General features: G+C 38.9%; 1 protein-coding gene across 1 annotated transcript in view; it reads right to left on the bottom strand.

The window, feature by feature from the left end:
* LOC117507722 (dipeptidyl aminopeptidase-like protein 6) overlaps nucleotides 1-19348 on the bottom strand; it is a 660963-nt gene that overhangs the window by 502270 nt on the left and 139345 nt on the right. The window lies entirely within an intron of this gene.

The following is a 19348-nucleotide window of genomic DNA, read 5'->3' as shown; positions in this document are numbered from 1 at the left end:
CCACATCACCCTTTGATGTTCCAATTTCCTGCTTGGGGTGGGGACTCGTGTTGCTTGGAGGTTCCAGGTACTGTAGGGTGAATCCGGACATGGCTTCTCCTCCGTCTTACCAGGCTCTCCGGTCGGCGCCACAAGAGATGTTGCACCGGCTACCGTTCCTGAGCGTTGCTCCACTTGGTTCCTCCTGTGGCAGGTCATCTTTGCCTGGTGGATCTTCAGGCCTTTGTGGTTCTTGCAGACTTTGCCGCAAATACAGACTGCATTCGTGATCCGTTGTCCAATTGCTTGGGTCATCACCGGTAGTTCCTGGTCAACGCTGCCCTTCAAGATGGTTTCCAGGCACTTGTCAACATCCTCGTCCAGCTTTGGCCACTCCTTGTTGTTTGCGGCAGGCCAAGTCGCCCTTCGATGTTCCGATTTCCTGCTTGGGGTGGGGACTCATGTTGCTTGGAGGTTCCGGGTACTGTGGGGTGGTTCCGGACCAGGCTCCTCACTCAGGAGCCAGGTCACACAGTGTCAATTTTAGAGAAAGAGACAAAAAGAACCTAATGAAACAAAAACCTGTCCTGTGGAATAATCTCCCTGTTTTAGTGAGGCAGTCAGACTTTTAAGTCATGTCTGAAGACACATTTGTTTGCTATTTTATATGATTAATATATTGTTTACTATGCTTTTATTCTTTTATTTTTTTAACCTTTTTAACTGTTTTTATCATGTTTTTAACCTTTTTATCATGCTCTTTGATTTTTTTAATTTAATTTGTTTTGGTTTTTATTGTTGAGTTGTTTTATGTGAAGTGCCTTCAGATGACGCTGTCGTGATATGGCGCTTTATAAGTTTAATAAATTGAAAATTGAAATTGAAAGTAACTATTGTGTTACTTAACAAAAAGCTCAAAATCACCTCAATGGATCCCCCAGTGAACTTTAAACTCAACTGCATGTTCAATTATTTGTAATAAAATGGAACATAAAATATTTTAGTGAATTAAATGGACAATTAATGGAATAAATTATGAACAGAAAACATTGTATACTAATCTACACTATTTTAATGGTGCTGTGGGACAGTGTAGACAAGACCCCCATCCAATTTAATATATTATTATAGATATTACGCTTACTATGTTTATAATAGTAGAACAATCAAACATAACAGATATTTTTGAAGTTTTGACATTTACTCCATCTCAACAGGCCACAGCTGGTCATCAAATGAATCTAAAATTAAATGATGTCCGTTCACATGCACATTCTTGCTTTTTGTCTCAGTGAGGGGAAAGTAAATGCAAATGTGTGTGTGTCCCTGTCATCTGTGTGTGAGCGAGTGTATGTCTTTGTATTGTGTGTGAACTCCCGCCCACCTCTGCATCTGGTTGGCTTACCATGAAATTTTCCTTTTCTTAGCCAATCACCATCACTCATGTAGTTGTCCCGCCCCTCCATCTCCCCTCAGCGAAGAAAACAAAAATCAACTAGAGCACCACGCACGTAGTGCCAACACTAGTTTCCAATTCCACAAAATTTTACCTTGGAAAAAATTTCAAGGTCAAAGTCCTGTTAGAAGTGACTTTTCATAAACTAAATTAGATGTGATCAAATGTCAGGAGTATGGACTTATTTCACGCACTTGAATCGAAGTTTTTTGTGGTGTTGTCACTTTGTTTTTATTTTGGGGGGAGTCCAACTTTTTTGGTCATGGATTCTTTTTCAGATAATTTTTACAGAACATTGGTTATCTCTGCTATGCACAATTTGTCATTATTTTTTTGCACTTGATTTATAACTGATATCTGGAAAACAGACAAACGGGCATAAAATTGGAGCCTCCATCCAATTTTCGTGGTGTAGTTAAATCCATAACAGAAAAATGAGAGGGACTGAGGCACTTTTCATTGAGACATAATGGAAAATCTACACCAAATGGGCTTTTCACTATTAAATTCAAATGTTCACAAAATCCACAATCTGGATCAGATCTGGATCAAACTGGTATAGATGAGGATTTTCTTAAAAAGGAGACCTGACAATTCAGCCACAACTTGCCAGAAGGTATATCTGAGATACAAGCCTATATTTTATGATTTGGTGAAAGAAAATCCTCCTCTGTACCACTTCATCGTAAAGCTGTATAACTGGGACACAAAATGCAAAACATGCACAATGCACAATTTCTCCAGTCACAGCCACAGAAGCCTATAACTTCTTCTGGGTTGTCTGGGTGTCTCGGTGGCTTTCCTCACTCTTCTCCTACTTGCACAATCACTCAGTTTTTGAGAACTGTCGACTCCACACAGATTTACCATAGAGTGCCATATTGTTTGTATTTGTTCATAATTATTATAAATGACGTTCAAGACATATTCAATGACTTGGAAATGTTCATGTATCCATCCCCTGACTTGTCTGAAAAAAAAAGTCAATAAAACTAATTATTTACAGGTGTTATACCAAAGTGGCCCATTACTTATGCAACCCATCATCTTGGCTTTTATAATTTTAATGAATTTATATCAATTTATACAGAGATATGCTTTGAGTTGAGTTTAAAGAAGATAATTATGGATTTTTGTTTTATATTGAGAAGCCTGATTTACTTTTTGTATTTGAAATGGCATAAACAAATTAAAATGTGTGAAATATAATGCGGCCCAGTACTTTTGGAGGGCACTGTAAATGAACTAAAAGTATAAAAACCAAAATGATGGGTTGCTTAAGTAATGCCAGCCTTTAGTGTAACACATATAAACCATCACTTTTACAGCCAGTTTTCCTGAGAAAAGTCAGAGGATGGACACGTAAACATTTCCAAGTCACTGAATATGTCTTGAACTTTATTTACAATTATTAAGAAATACAAATAGTATGTATGGAAAATTTGTCTGGAGGCACTTCTCAAAAAGTGAGTGACCACACAAGAATGAGAGTATTGAGGAAAAACACAAAGATACTTAGGCAATGCTGAGGCTTTTATAGGTTTCTGGGGCTGCAAATGGAGAAATTGTGCATTGTATAAGTTTTAAACTTTTCATATTATTAGACTCCACGTAGGCTCATTGACCTTTAGTGATCTCAGGATTTAGCAGATGTTACCTTTGTAATAATTCCTTTGCAAAATTAATACATATGTTTTTCTCTGTTAGGCAGAAGTCAACGTAAGACATGACTGATATTAAAGGTGCCTTAATTGATATTTGTGCCACTAAATGTTGCACAGGCTCCATTTTCAGAAGCAAAACACAACTTCTCTTCTCAGCCACTCCTCTTCAACCCTCCCTCTTCACCATTGGGGAGAAGAAAGTCGAGGTGACCGATACTTGATTTTTAAAGCAGATAATTTTGATAGTTTATTATTCTGAAATCTGATATACCGATGCACTGAATGATATTCTTTTTCCCACAGAAATACAGAGCATGGACAAAGATGTCCCCTAGGATTTTTGTGTCATTTTTGTAATGAATACCTACCAAGATAACATGACAAAATGCAATTTTCTTTTTAATTTTTTTTTTTTTTGACACAATGATCCATACTGTATTTCAAAATGGTGGTATCAGCTAACATTCCCTCAGTGCCTGAAGTAATGGGCCATTTTCACCATATGATGAGCCCCTCTCAGACATTAGTCGACCTATGCAAAGCAGAATAACATCTATCTGTTGATCTTCTGAAGGAACGCCAGCTGGAGCCTTTTAACAGGACTAACAACTCTCTATGTGGAAAGAGCCAGATGTATGTGGATTGTAGGCCAACCACATTCTTGGTCAGATGCATATTTAGCCTCTAAATGTGATATTTGGATGTAGGTAAGTAGCTTCCTCCTGAATCTTGAAAAAATTCAATAGCAATGCAGTGAGAACTATTTCTTCCTATTTGTGAATATAGGCAGGAGAATGGTTTCACCGGGCAGGACTAAACACACTTCACACAGAAATATAATGGCCTAAACATGCACACATGGCCATACCGGGAATGCAAACAGGGGACAGAGAAACTCAGAGCACAATGGGAGTGTTGCTTAATTCTCTGCACTGGATGCCATCAAGCCACTAAATCTTTACATAGGAAATAGCTGTTGTCTGCTATATTCATGTGCTAAATGTCATTTAGGGCACCTTTGATGCAACTAGTGACAGAAAAGTGTGAAAATTTGGTAATAAAGGCTCTGCATCCGGATTTATCATACAATAGGCCCCTATGCTCACCACTCCACAAGCGTTAATGGCACATGAGACACCTTTCACACATCACAGTTTGGCACATCTGTGCTTTCAGGTGCGAAAATGGTAGTCATAAATCATGAAGCAGTATTTGGAAATAAAATGACAACTACGGATGCATTCGAGTGACTTTTCCCGCTGTCTGTTGAGAATGACAGCCTGAAAATACAAATGCATGCTGCGTGTGAGTGAGCAAGGTGCATTTCTTGGGGGGGTGGGGGGGCACTCAGGCTGTCAAATCCGAGGGAAATCAAAACATTGCACGGTCGGCTGATCAAAATGTCAATGAGGACTTGTGAGACTCTGCCGCTTTTTGTTGAGCAGAAATACAAGCTGTCGAAGTGAGGACGCGGGTTTCAGGGGAGGACATACAAACCTTCAGATACAGTAAATGCTTTCCTTTAAATACGCCACAGCAACTGGGGATGGGATGGAAAAGATTATGTTGTGCTTGTGTATTATTTAACAAGTGACAGGTTCAGGTGGTGCCACCGTTCTTCTGCCGCCGCGCTCTCATTACGTTGCTTCTATATTGCACCTGACTATCATCCTCTACTTCCAACTAAATGAAGTATTTGAAAACTTTTATGAGTTTCTGGAGATAGGTTCAGTTCCAGAGCTGGAATTAACAAGCTAATAAATCCCAATTTAACGGCTCACTTGATACCCCATTTTACACATCCAAAGAAAGATAAGCTGAAAATATGAAGCCGTGAGCACCTGGAATTGTGAACATTAAAGAAGCAGGAAATACTAGAATGGGGTAAAAGCGAGACAAACGTGTGCCTTCTTCCTTGATTGCCCTGACAACAAAATTTGATATTGATGTAATCACGGAAATGCCATCAGGCAGCTGTGATAGCGCAATGAAAGAAGGGAAGAAAGATCCCTCTGCAGTTAAGCCGGGTGTTCATTTAAGAAGGCTTAAACTTCAAATGTGATTCGTTGACACGACTGACAGAGGAAGTTTGTCTCTCAGTCCTTCGTCTCTTTCTATTACACGGATAAAAAGCATCCATGGGAGAGCAATAACTACCTATCAGTACATAAGTTGTTGGAATCGTTTGGTCCCATTGTTTGTTATTGCTATGGAGCCGGTCTTCACTTACAATCCCAAAACAGAAAAAAAAGTTGGGATGAAATGGAAAATTCAAGACAAACAAATAAGCAAACAAACAAAAACCCCTACACTAATCCTTCCATTTATGTTAACTTCTATTTCACAGCAGGCAGTATGAACCAATGCCATTTCATGTTTTGTGTGGTCAACTTCAATTCATTATTGTTAACACTTGATCCAGAAGCTAGATCCAAATCACCTCCAAAATTCAGTGGAGTCTTCCATGCCCTAATATCTATCTGTGGTGCAAATTTGGTGAGAATCCATGAAGTAGTTTTGACGTAATCCTTCAAAGCGTATATGAAGTGAAATCTTGATCAAGAATATGGATCTGGATCCAGATCACCTCCAAAATTCAGTGGAGTCTTCCATGGCCTACTATGCATCCATCTTGAAAATTTTGTCAAAATCCATGCAGCAGTTTTGACATAATCCTGCTAACAGTAATCCTTCAAAGCCTGTATAAAGTGAAACTTGGTCCAGAATCTGGATCCGGATCACCTCCAAAATTTTATGGAGTCTTTCATGGACTAATATCTATGTTGTGAATATTTTGTCAAAATCCATGCAGTAGTTTTGATGTAATATTCATAAAAGACAGACAAATGAATACATGCTGATGATCTTATGTCCTTGGCAGATGCAGGATGGGGAAATTGATGATTAAATCTCGGTTACAGCCAGTTTACAGCCAGATAAATAGGGGGATGGATACATGGGCATTTCCAAGTTACTAACAATGTGTTGGACATCTTTTTTTTAAACTGAATTTATTAGACACCCATGCATAACAGAAATTCACTCGTATACAAACAACCACACTCATAACAGAAAAGTCAAAGGCGAAAAGAAATACTATAAGAGAATAAACAAAATACATAGTACCTAAAGGCGTAGGCAGAAGCAACGCTTATCAACGCCTACACCCCTGTATAAAGTCAAATCAAACCAGGCATGTATGCCTGATCATAGACGTTAATATCCAAACACAACCTGAACAACAGCAGCACATAGCTACAGATAAAAGAAGTCAAATATTACTCCAGACAGCTTCCAAAAAAACTAATATATATATATATATATATATATATATATATATATATATATATATATATATATATATATATATATATATATATATATATATATATGGACATCGCTTAAGTTTCTCTGGTAAATTATTCCATTTTTTTGGGCCACAAGTGGAGACACAGAAGCACCTCCTAGTCATCCTAGTGCCAGCAATTTTAAAATTATACAAACCCCTTAAATTATACATTCCTTCTCTCTACGTAAAATATTCTTGAATTCTGAAAGGTAACTGTTTATTTTTCACTTTATGCATCAACTGTACAGTCTTAAATGAAATCATAACATTTTAATATGTTTGAGTTAATAAACAACAGATTGGTATGATCCCGAAACCCTGAATTGTGAATTATTCTTCATGCTCTTTTGTGAAGGATGAATAATGATTGTAATGTAGTTTTATAGTTATTACCCCAAACTTCAGCACAGTAAGTCAAGTAAGGTGCAATTTCAATTTTCAATTTATTTTCATTTATATAGCGACAAATCAGAACAGATTTGCCTCAAGGGGCTTCGCACAAGTAAGGTCTAACCTTACTAACCCCCAGAGCACCAGTGGTAAGGAAAAACTCCCTCTGAGGAAGAAACCTCAAGCAGACCAGACTCAGAGGGGTGACCCTCTGCTTGGGCCATGCTACAGACATAAATTACAGAACAATTCACAAAACAAATATATAGGAAATGCTGTTGGTGCACAGGACAGAAGAGTCTCCAGCTTTCCAGTTAATTCTATCATTAATAATCACACCTAACAACTTATTCTCCTTTACACAATCTATATTTACCCCAAGCATATTTCACTGTATTTGTACATCCTGTTTATAATTTCCAAACATTTTAGTTTTAGACCAATTTCATGACAGTTTGTTCATGTCAAACCAACTCTTCAACTTTATCATTTCAGTTCTCAAACAAGAATTGCTGCAAATTCTCTCCATAACAAAACAGTTTGTGTGATCAGCAAAGAGAACTGCTTTAAACACACTGGGAACTTTACATAAATCATTAATATATACAATAATTTTGGTCCCAGCACAGAGCCCTGGGGAACCCCGCAAACAATGTCCAGATATACAGAACAGCAGTCCCCGATTTTAACAAACTGCTTCTGGTTTTGCAAATAACTTTTAATCCAATTCAGAGCCACTCCTCTAATCCCATAAAGTTCCAACTTTTGAAATAATATGTTATGATTCATTGTGTCGAAAGCCTTTCTTAGATCAATAAATAAACCAATTACTAATTCCCTTTGGTCCACATGTTTATTGATCTCTTCGACTGCATTGCACAAAGCCAAAGCAGTGGAACTTTTCGCTCTGAACCCATACTGACTGTCATCAAGCAGGTTGTGTAGTTCAATAAATTTATCCAGTCTCTTATTGTAGTTTTTCCAGTATCTTAGAAAATTGTGACAATAAAGACACAAGCTTGTAGTTAGTAAAAAGATGTTTGTCACCAAATTTAAATCAAGGTATCACCTTTGCCACTTTCATGCCATTTGGAACAATTCCCATTTGAAATAATTTATTAAATATATATGCTAATGGTTTAGCAATTTCTGTAATTATCTGCATTGCTATGGTCTTATATACATCATTATGATCAGCTGACTTTTTACTTTTATGTTTACTTTGTTTACTTTCCCAATGATCATTTGCATCGATCATTATGAAATACAAACATTATGGCACTGTCGTGGTAAATCTGCGTCAAGAAGGAGATTAGTGAAGGAAGCCACAAACACACCCATGACAGTTCTGAAAGAATTATAGGCTTCAGTGGAAGCGAGTGAAGAAACTGGGAATGGTGCTCCATTTGCCTGTTGCATCACCATTCACAGATTCATGTTGGAGTAGATTTAAGAATGATTGTAAAAATGGAAAACATCAAATCTAGGCTCAGGTTTCCCATGTGCCTTCTGGCAAGCTACAACTGAAGTTTCATATTCTTTTGAAGGAAAACCTTCTCAATACCACTTCATGAAGCTGTATAATTGGTGATGCAACAGGCAACCACAACCACAGAAGACTACAACTCCTTCAGAGTTGTCAGGGTATCTTGGTGGCCTCCCTCACTAGTCTCCTAACAGCATGGTATCTCAATTTTTGAGAACTTCCCACTTCACACAGATTTGCCATACAGTTTATATTTATGAATGGCTGATGTAAATGAAGTCCAAGACACATTCAGTGACTTGGAAATGTTCATGTATCCATCCCCTGATTTGTCTCAAGAAAACTGGCGGTAAAAGTATTGCTTTAATCCTCATACTTAGAACAAACTGACCTCATCCAAACTTATTTTTAGAAGTTTGCAGGCCTTAAATGCAGGAATGGATATATGTTGACAAATGAAATGAGGTTGGTCACACAACATATGAAATATCTTTGGTTCATATGGTCTGCAATGAAACAGAAGCTAAAATATAAAGATCACATCCCCTGTCCCACGTTAATTTTGCATTTTCCATTTCGTCCCAACTTCTTCTGATTTGGGGTTGTAATAGAGATTGGACTGAAAAGTGGTGAGATCAGCTTTTGACACTGTTCTTTCATTCAGTGTTTTTTGGCATTGACTGAAGAAATTGTTTCATTTAAAGTTTCCAAAATTTTAACCAGTTTTGCAAATTCTTCTTTTTTAACACCAAAGACATACACTAAGACAGGAATCATTGGGACCCTAAAGACTTGGGCCTTTGTTCTGCTGCAAAGACATCAGCATCGGCAAACACCTCTGTCTATGACTCCAAACTCTCCTCCCAGGCACCTCCCGATCTCAAAGTCTGAGGCCTTATAGATCTACCCATGTCTTTTGGCTCATAACCATTCTCCATGCCCAAAAATCCAAGAATTCCTGGAAAATGAAAGTATTTGGTCCCCCAGACAAACACTGGGAGTGTCATACAGAATGCAAACCACTTCCATCATTGAGTCCACTGTCTCTTCCTCCATCACCATCTGGTACGCTGCTGCCACTGCTCAGGACAGGAGCAGACTGCAGAGTATCATCCATGCAGCAGAGAATGTGACTGAATGCATTCTGCCATCCCTACAGGACCTCGAGGGCCCTGAGGCGAGCAAAAAAGATAGTGGCTGATCTCTCTCACCCAGGACACAAACTTTTTGTCACCATCCCCTCTGGCAGACGCATGAGGTCCATCAGGACTAAAATCTCAAGACAGAGAACAACTTCTTCCAATCCGCAGCTCAACTTATAAATAATGCCAGAGACCCCATTTACCCTGTCTCAACCCCACACTAACACAAAGTACAGATTGACCATCCCTGCACTGAAAGGTACTGTACATCTGCATGCCTTTGCACAGCCCCATTCCACTATCTTATATTTATTTTACAGTGAACATAGTTTTGTCCATTTGTCTATTTGACTCCTTCCAGAGGTGGGACGAATTAAGTCTCTGTCAAGTCATTCTCTCGTCATGAATCTGCAAGTCCCAAGTCAAGTCTCAACTGATTCATGACTTGAGAGTGACTTGATGGTGACTTCATCCCACCTCTGACTCTTTCACTTCTTACAGAAGTATTTCTTCCTTTTGATTTTTATTGTTGTTTATGCACCAATGACACCAGATCAAATTCCATATATGTGAGAACTTGGCAATAAATTTGATTCTGATTCTGATTCAGTGGACCGGAGATATGTCAAGTCCGCTTTATAAACTAATGTGTTCATTTTAAAAGTCTGTTTCAGAGAATCATTAAGCATTTTTTGTACAATTTGCTCTCTTTTATGTTTAACGTTTATGAAACAGGGATCTTATTGTATAAATAAGTGAGGTTCACCTTCCCTTGGGCAACAACTAAAGCTCTTTGAACACTCTTCATTGATATGAGCGCAGTTTAAGGCACAAAATGTAAATGTTTTCAACCAATGTTGAAAGTAAATGTTTTGCGTCTGTGACGTGCGAGCCAAAGCAGGATGAGATCAGAAAATAATGACCGTCTCCAAGTTCTGCTCTCCTCATTAGCCGGCGTTCTTCAGTGCAGATTTCAAGGTTGCGCGCCTGTTCGAAGATTTAGCAACAGCATAGTTAATAATTAACACACCACATTAGAAACACATTGGTTTTTATTTGCGCTGATCTAAAAATTGTTTGACCTGCTGCGGCGTGCCGGCACACTCAACTTAAAAACCTCCTCTTTGTATGCATGATCAGATGGACCGTTTATGTTGTGATCAAATATTTATGTCATGATGGTTTAGATGATGAAGCCTCTTGCTTTTCAAAATGTTAATGGCACATTTGTCTGTTGTGTGGCCTCTTCTGTAGGAAAATGAGACAAGCTGCGCAAGGTTGTAGAACATACGGATGAACGATGCTGCTAATTGTCTCATTTACAGCGCACACACAATAGTTTAAAGGAGACAATATTATTAAAACACAACAGTAAAGTGAAAACCTAAAAGTCATTCCGTGTGAACGGATGGAGGTTTGAAATGAGCTCCGCTTGCTGCTCACGTCCGTGTCACCGTTCTGTCATCAATCGTCTGTGTGCTCGGGAGTCGAGAGGGGTGCTGGCGGTGACCGAAGCGCTATAGGTGTTTGTTTTTGTCTGGCCTCATGCTGACAGGTGCTCATGACTAGACCTGTCTCTCAACTGTGTAAACACACTGGGTAGTGTGTAAGGGTTTGTAATAAAGCGCTTTATGAATCTTATTGGTTCCCAGCCAAGGTGGAACTGGGGTGATTCATTTAGGGTATAAGGCCCCACTGGAATACTCCATCCATAGTGATGCCAGAAACCAACATTGTTTCAACTTTAGGCAACTGTCAACGGGGCTTCTTTGCAACCTATTTGAGTTTTTGCAGATAGTCGAATTATGAGTTGATCAGGTTCTCTCTGGGACATCCTGAGGATTGGTGGGGTACCCAAGAAGTTACTGGACATCATAGCCATCCTAGACATGGGTACTGTGAATGCTATATTGAAGAAGAAATTATAAATTCTGAAAACTGGTGTTCATCAGGTATGTGTTCTTGGTCCAACACTGTTCAGTGCTTACATGGACTGGGTAATGGTTAGAGTTGTGGAAACTACAGATTTTCAGTTGTGTGAAAAAGTGTTTGCCCCCTTGAGCTTTGACATGTTTAAATTTTTTTAGGACATCAAAAAACAAAACAAAAAAATCATGCTTTTTATATGAACATTTCTAAAATGATGTATTTTAAACTCACAGTGAAAAGTAATCTCTACATCATGAATTAAAAGAAATAAAAATCTAAAAGCCAAAATGGTGGTGTAAATAAGTAAGTGCCCCCTTTAATATAGCACATGTAAACCATCACTTTTACATCCAGTTTTCTTCGAACAAGTCAGGGGATGGATACATGAACATGCACAAGACACTGATTATGTCTTGGACTTTATTTACATGTAGAAACACAAACAGTATGGTACTCTAATGTAAATCTCTGTGGTAGATAGCTCTCAAAAACTGAGTGACTGTGCAAGAAGGAGACGAGTGAGTAAAGTCATCAAGATACCCAGACAACCCAGAAGATGTGATAGTGCAAGATTTGAGTACTTTCATAGTGGAGTTGCACAGAGAATAATTTTCTTTCAACAAAACAGAGCAAATCTATGCTTAAATCTCCAGTGTGCCTTCTGGCAAATTGTAGTTGAACTTTCAAGTGTTCTTTTTATTTATTTTTTATAAAAACCTTCTCCATACTACTTCATCATGAAGCTGTATAACTGGTGATGCAAAACTCAAAACCTGCACTTTGCACAATTTCTTCAATCACCTCCAAAGAAGTATAGAACTTCTTCAGCATTGTCTGGGTGTCTTGGTAGCTTTCCTCACTCTTCTCCTTCTGATACAGTCACTCAGTTTTTGAGAACTGTCACCTGCACACAGATTTACCATAGAGTATCATACAGTTTGTATTTCTTCATAATTCATGTAAATAAAGTCCAAGACATAATGTGTCTTGGGAATGTTCATGTATCCATTCCCTGACTTGTCTGAAGAAAACTGGATGTAAAAGCAATGGTTTACATGTTGTATACTAAAGGGGGCACTTACTTATTTATGCCATCATTTTGGTTTTTAGATTTTTATTTCTTTTAACACTCGGAGGTCCAAGCTTTTCTATTCTACCTGTAAAGCCCACAGAGAGTCAAATGACCCTGGCTAGCTGACTTGGCTAGCCACATTCTTGTGTTTGCATATTTGCTGTCTGTGTGTTCTGAGACTTCCTTGTTTACATAACAGAAGTAGCTCTCCACAGGGGATCTTGGAGTCATTTGCCTGCTTAGCTGCATATGAAGCAGGAGTTGTGTGCAAAACGTGTAAAATTACAGCTGCCTAGTACACCTATTGCTACAACTATTTGTGCACCACAGCGGCTGAAAGATCTGACGTTCTGGATGTCCCAGCTGGACAACATGTACTGTGTTTGGATAGACATGGACTAACAACTGCCCACTGTGACGCATGTGTGTCTGCTTGCTGTCATCATGTGGACATAATGACATAATAACAGTGTGGGGACTGTTAGTCATTGTGAGTGACTGTAACCTGTACCTATTGTATATATTTTGGTTTTCTGGTGTGTTTTTTGGTACATTTCAATACAATTCAGAAAACAAAATTTCATCTCTCCCCCAGGGTAAAGTTATTTATCCATCTAAGCACAAATCAGCAGCCCTTTCAGACAGTAAATATGCAAATACAAGAATGTGGCTAGCCAAGTCAGCCCCTCCTCTGAGGTGTTCTGAGACTTCCTTGTTTACATAACAGAAGTAGCTCTCCACAGGGGATCTTGGAGTCATTTGACTATCTGTGGACTTTAGAGGTAGATTGGTCATTTGACCAGACCTTGGCCTTCTGGGTGTTAATTAATGATGACATTTTAACATACAAGCCTGAATTTTTTGTTTTGTTTTTGATGAACAAATAAAAGCTCAAGGGGGCAAACACTTTTTCACAGGTGTCTTTGTTGGTGAGGAGAGGTTTACTGACCTCATCTCCACGGATGATACTGTGGCTTTTGTGGGATCAATGGACACCTTGATCACAGCACTTGAGTGGTTGAGCAGAGACTTGGAGCGCCAGGATTTTCGATTTAAATGAGTTGGACTCAGCCATCATACAGAGCATCCATAAAGTATTTTCAGTGCTTCACTTTTACCACATTTTGTTATGTTGCAGCCTTATTCCAAAGTGGATGAAATTCATGTTTTTCCTCAAAATTGTACACACAACACCCCATAATGACAATATCAAAAGTCTTTTTGAGATTTTTGCAAATTTATTAAAACTAAAATAAAAAACTAAGACATCACATGTACATAAGTATTCACAGCCTTTGTTTTTTCAGTAGCAGGAACTGGGAGGCTAATGAGGATTGAGGGAAAGATGAATGCAGCAATGTACAGAGACATCTTGGATGAAAATCTGCTCTAGAGCACTTTTAATCTCAAACGCGGGGAACGGTTCATTGTTCAACAGGACAATGACCCTAAGCACACAGCCAAGATATCAAAGGAGTGGCTTCAGGACAACTCTGTGAATGTCCTTCAGTGGCCCAGCCAGAGCCCAGACCTGGCACTTCGTGTGTAATCCCCACAGCGGGGAGACTCTGAACTAACACCAAAAACATGAAAAAGATGATTTTGATTCTCTATCCCCTTTAAGTTTGTCTCATAAATACCTGCAAATGCACAGAGGGTGATCTACAAATAGTGTTTGATTTGCACACGTGTTTTGTGAACCACCAACACAAATTTCCAATTTGTAACTTGTGTTGGTTTTTACAAATACAGTGGGGTAAAAAAGTATTTAGTCAACCCCTGAAGTTCTCCTACTTAGAAAGATGAGAGAGGTCTGTAATTTTCATCATAGGTACACTTCAACTATGAGAGACAAAATGAGAAAAAAAAATCCAGGAAATCACGTAGGATTTTTAAAGAATTTATTTGTAAATTATGGTGGAAAATAAGTATTTAGTCAATAACAAAAGTACAACTCAATACTTTGTAACATAATCTTTGTTGGCAATGACAGAGGTCAAATGTTTCCTGTCTTCACCAGGTTTGCATACACTGTAGCTGGTATTTTGGCCCATTCCTCCATGCAGATCTCCTCTAGAGCAGTGATGTTTTGGGGCTGTCACTGGGCAACATGGACTTTCAACTCCCTCAACAAATTTTCTATAGGGTTGATGTCTGGAGACTGACTTGCCCACTCCAGGACCTTGAAATGTTTTTTACGGAGCCACTCCTTTGCTGCCTGAGCGGTGTGTTTGGGATCACTGTCATGCTGGAAGACTCAGCCATGTTGCATCTTCAATGCTATCACTGATGGAAGGAGGTTTTGGCTTAAATCTCACAATACATGGCCCCGTTCATTCTTCCCTTAACACGGATCAGTCGTCCTGTCCCCTTTGCAGAAAAACAGCCCCAAAGCATGATGTTTCCACCCCCATGCTTCACAGTAGGTATGGTGTTCTTGGGATGCAACTCAGCATTCGTCTTCCTCCAAACATGACTAATTGAGTTTTTACTAAAAAGTTCTATTTTGGTTTCATCTGACCACATGATATTCTCCCAATCCTCGTCTGGATCATCCATATGCTCTCTGGCAAACTTCAGATGGGCCTGGACATGTACTGGCTTAAGCAGGTGGACAGCCTGGCACTACAGGATTTGAGTCCCTCTTTGCGTAGTATGTAGCCTTTGTTACTTTGATCCCAGCTCTCTGCAGGTCATTCATCAGGTCCCTCCGTGTAGTTCTGGGATTTTTGTTCACCGTTTTCATGATAATTTTGACCTCATGGGATGACATCTTGCATGGAGCCCCAGATCGAGGGAAATTATCAATGGTCTTGTATGTCTTCCATTTTCTTACAATTGCTCCCACAGTTGATTTATTCACACCAACCTGTTTGACTATTGTAGATTCACTCTTCCCAGCCTGGTGCAGGTCTACAATTTTCTTCCTGCTGTCCTTCGACAGCTTTTTGGTCTTGGCCATGGTTGAGTTTGGAGTCTGACTGTTTGAGGCTGTGGATAGGTGTATTTTATACAGATGAATTTATACAGGTTCCATTAATACAGGTAACAGGTGGAGGACAAAAGAGCTTCTTAAAGAAGAAGTTCCAGGTCTGCGAGAGCCAGAAATCTTGCTTGTTTGTGGGTGACCAAATACTTATTTTCCACCATAATTTACAAATAAATTCTTTAAAAATCCTACAATGTGATTTCCTGGAATTTTGTTCTCATTTTCTCTCTCATAGTTGAACTGTATCTATGATGAAAATTACAGACCTCTCTCATCTTTGTAAGTAGGAGAACTTGCACAATCAGGGGCTAACTAAATACCTTTGGCCCTACTGTAGATGTGTATTTTGTAAATACGTTATTTTTTTCCATTTGTAAAAAACAAAAACTAAACAAAAAAAGGCATTTGCAAAACTGAAAATGTTGTTTGTGAAGTGTAACTCAGCATGTTGGCCACTTTTCACACTCCCATCCAGTGATGGCAGTGTTCTATGCATGTTGACGGGGTGGTTGGGGGGGGGTGATAGGATGAGTCTGATTTCCCATAATGCTTTTGGTGCATGTGTCGGTTTAATGCTCAAACCTTCTTTATTCTTTATTCTTCATTACTTTAAAAGTGCAATATTTTCACTTTGTAAAAATGGCAGTCAATGTGTTGATAAACTGTCCAGAATTAGTCTGTTTATAAATGAAACCATGAGTGAAAGTGCCTTGCATTTTATCTACACTGCCACCATGAAAGATAAGCAAGATGTTTTTGCTGCAGCCAACGACAAGGTGTTTAAAGACACAAGTGCTGCATTGAATTAACTCAGAAGCCTCTGCGGTGCTAAAAGTGGCTGACAGTGTGCCAAGTTAATACGGAAAGTAAGCAGTTAGCTGTAACTTTCTCTATTTTTTTTTTTTTAGGAGTTTATCAGTTTAGCATTATAAATGTTAACTTTTCAGTTAGCGGATTAGTGGTTATCAAAACTTTTTGGTTAGCTGTGCCCACCACTGGTTCTGAAGTTCAAAACAAGTTAAACTGGAATGGAGAAAAATGGCTCAATTTGATAAATGGATGATAAATAGATGGAAGGGATTACCTTGCTTTTAAGTACTCGTCTTCAAAGGTTGGATTAAAGCAGGGTGAGTGCACCATTATTAAATTCTGACAATTATATGTCCATTTCATGGTGTCTTTAAACAATCAAGTCAAGCCCAAGAGGAGGGTATAAAAACATACAAAAACACAAACGTGGAAAGAAAGACTGACACTTGAGTTTTTATTGTGGCTTGTCAGCCCCAAACCGATCATAAGGTTTGGGTCAATGTCTAGTTCCCACTATGTGGTTCAGACATCAACATGAAGAATATAGTCTTAAGGTAAGATGTTATATCTGACGGGGATGATTAGTGATTGTGGCATCTTTACCACACAGTTGACCTGTGTAGATCCTGTTGTCTACTGTAGGAGCTATAAAAATGGTTGCATCCCTCCATCCATGGACTTCACCATATGGTTTCTCATCACCAAATTGTGCTAGACCCCAAATATATGGGGTATAATATCTCTCATGTGAGCTCAGTGGGCACAAGCTTTGACCTACTTGTTTGGGGGTTCAAATCAAGAAGTGTTTGCCTGAATACCTATATCTAGGTATTCTCCTGGACCCAGTGGTCCTTCAGGACAGATCCCTTGTTTTATCCCATATTTTCTGTTTTCCAGATTCTTCCCATAATTTAATGGGCAGGCTGTTATACAGGACCACATGGATAGGACTTACTTTACTAATCCAGAAGCAGGGTGTAACCTGTAATGGAGTGGCGTCCCACACGGGGGAGTCATAAGCTCTCATCCGCTTCATGCTACAGAATCTGGAGTCAAGTACGGGCACAGATCGGACTCTGACCTTATTCATAAATGCTAAGAAACTGACATATAACCTGAAAAGAAGATGCAGCCTGCTTTTGTATATATGCATAAGAAAAAACAAATATTCATAAAAAGGTCAGAGCCAAAAGGCACCAATCATAAAATCACCTCTTCACTGTGTTTTGTTTGAACATTTAGAGCTCAGATTCCCTTCTGCAGGAGAAACAACAGCCACAGACTCAATGAGTCCTGAAAGCTCAGCTTAGAGGCTGAATCTTCTGCCCTCTAATAAATTTCTCTGCAGTGACCACAGTCTTCTGCTCATGAATAATAAAGGCATTGCACTGATCCCATTCTTCTCCCAGACAGCCGCCTCATCTACCATTTGACACGCCAGTATCATTCTCAGCAGAGCCCGTGTGTCACATTTGCAAGCTGCACAATGGAGAGGCACCCAGCAGAGAATCCATCGCGGTGTCACTTACGAAGCTAAGTGAATGTATGATCTTTAAAATGGTGAGTCCACCTGTCTGGAAGGTTTCCAAAGTCATGAATATTTAGACACGGTGACTACTATTGCCAAAACAGCAGTCTCCAATGATGATAAATGAAGCCAACATGGTAATGCCAAAACATGTAGTTCCTTTAGTGGCCACTTGAGCCTGGCTCAAAAAGTGAGTCCACTCTCCATAGAAACCCATGTGTCACGGCCCTCCCCTGCCTGTTGTGGGAGGCTTCCCACGGGCAGGCAGGGGTGGGGCTGCTTGAGTGGTGGCACCTGTGCTGTGCTGTTAAATTGTTTGTGCTGTGCTCATTCACTCTCTCTGCTCTCTCCCCACCAGGTAACCCATTTGGTTTGTCTTCAGTTCATTTTTTTTTGTTTTAGTTACTTTTGGTTTTCTCACGCCAACACATTTGCACCTACATATTCATGCGCCTCATGCACTGCATACACCACTGATTCTTACTTACATTTGCATGCCTTGTATTTATGTTGCATTTTATTATTGTTTGTTAAATAAACTATTTTAATTGGCCTGAACCTTTTGAGTTATTTCCCCCTCCAGCTAGTTTGTTTGGGTTGTGCTAGGGATGGGTATTGATAAGGTTTTATCGATATCGATGCCATTATCGATTTGCTTATCGATCCGATTCCTTATCGATTCCTTATCGATACCTTGTGAATTTTGTACTAAAAGTAGGCTTTACAGGTTTCTATGTATTTCCTTGAGTCTTAAAGTAAATAAATATGAAATTAGTCACTGTATCCTTGATCTATGGACATAAATAAAAATAAACAAAACTGTTTCGCTTTGAAGTTATTAATTCAGACTGAACTCTATCGTTCTATCTTGACTTGTCAGAGAGCCGAGCAACGTTTGGAGCTGTGTGAACAGAACGGAGGATGATTCTCGTTTCTTTCTCACAACGAGACAGGAGTCCCAGTTAGTAACTTTAATCCGCACAAAAGTGAATCACAACTCATATTCAGGGATGAAAGTGGTGAAAAAACAAAAAAAGCTGAAACCCAAAATTACCCCCCAACACCACGTGCACGAAAATGTTTGAATTCTAGAAGCTCTGAAATGCAATCTGGGACTATTCCAGACAATAAACTGGAGTGAGTGCAGCATCCATTTAGGTGAGAAAAAAAATAATACAACTTTCCTTATTCGGATTCATTCCAGTAGTATTCTGCTCTTACTAGGATGCAGCAGTTTTCTAGTTTGGCAGATAGTTCTGGAGGAAATCACTGAAGAAATTAACAAATTGAAAATATGGTTTGACCGAAACAAACTGTCATTAAACTTAAATAAGACAGGTATGAAATGGAGGTGTAAGAGTCACTAGGTGTTCACAGGAAACACTTATTTCTGTATGTATTTATTTATTTATGTTCACTGTTAATTGCTATTATATATTTTCTGTTGTGTTTCTATTCAGGTTCTTTTTGTCTCTTTCTCTAAAATTGTATATAATAATCATTAGATTATTAATATATAAGCAAAAATAAATTTAAGGAATATTACAATTTGAA

The sequence above is a fragment of the Thalassophryne amazonica genome, chromosome 1 (genome assembly GCF_902500255.1).
Source record: "Thalassophryne amazonica chromosome 1, fThaAma1.1, whole genome shotgun sequence".
Lineage (NCBI taxonomy): Eukaryota > Metazoa > Chordata > Actinopteri > Batrachoidiformes > Batrachoididae > Thalassophryne > Thalassophryne amazonica.
The sequence above is the reverse complement of the archived record's forward strand: the minus strand, read 5'-3'. Positions and strand labels throughout refer to the sequence as shown.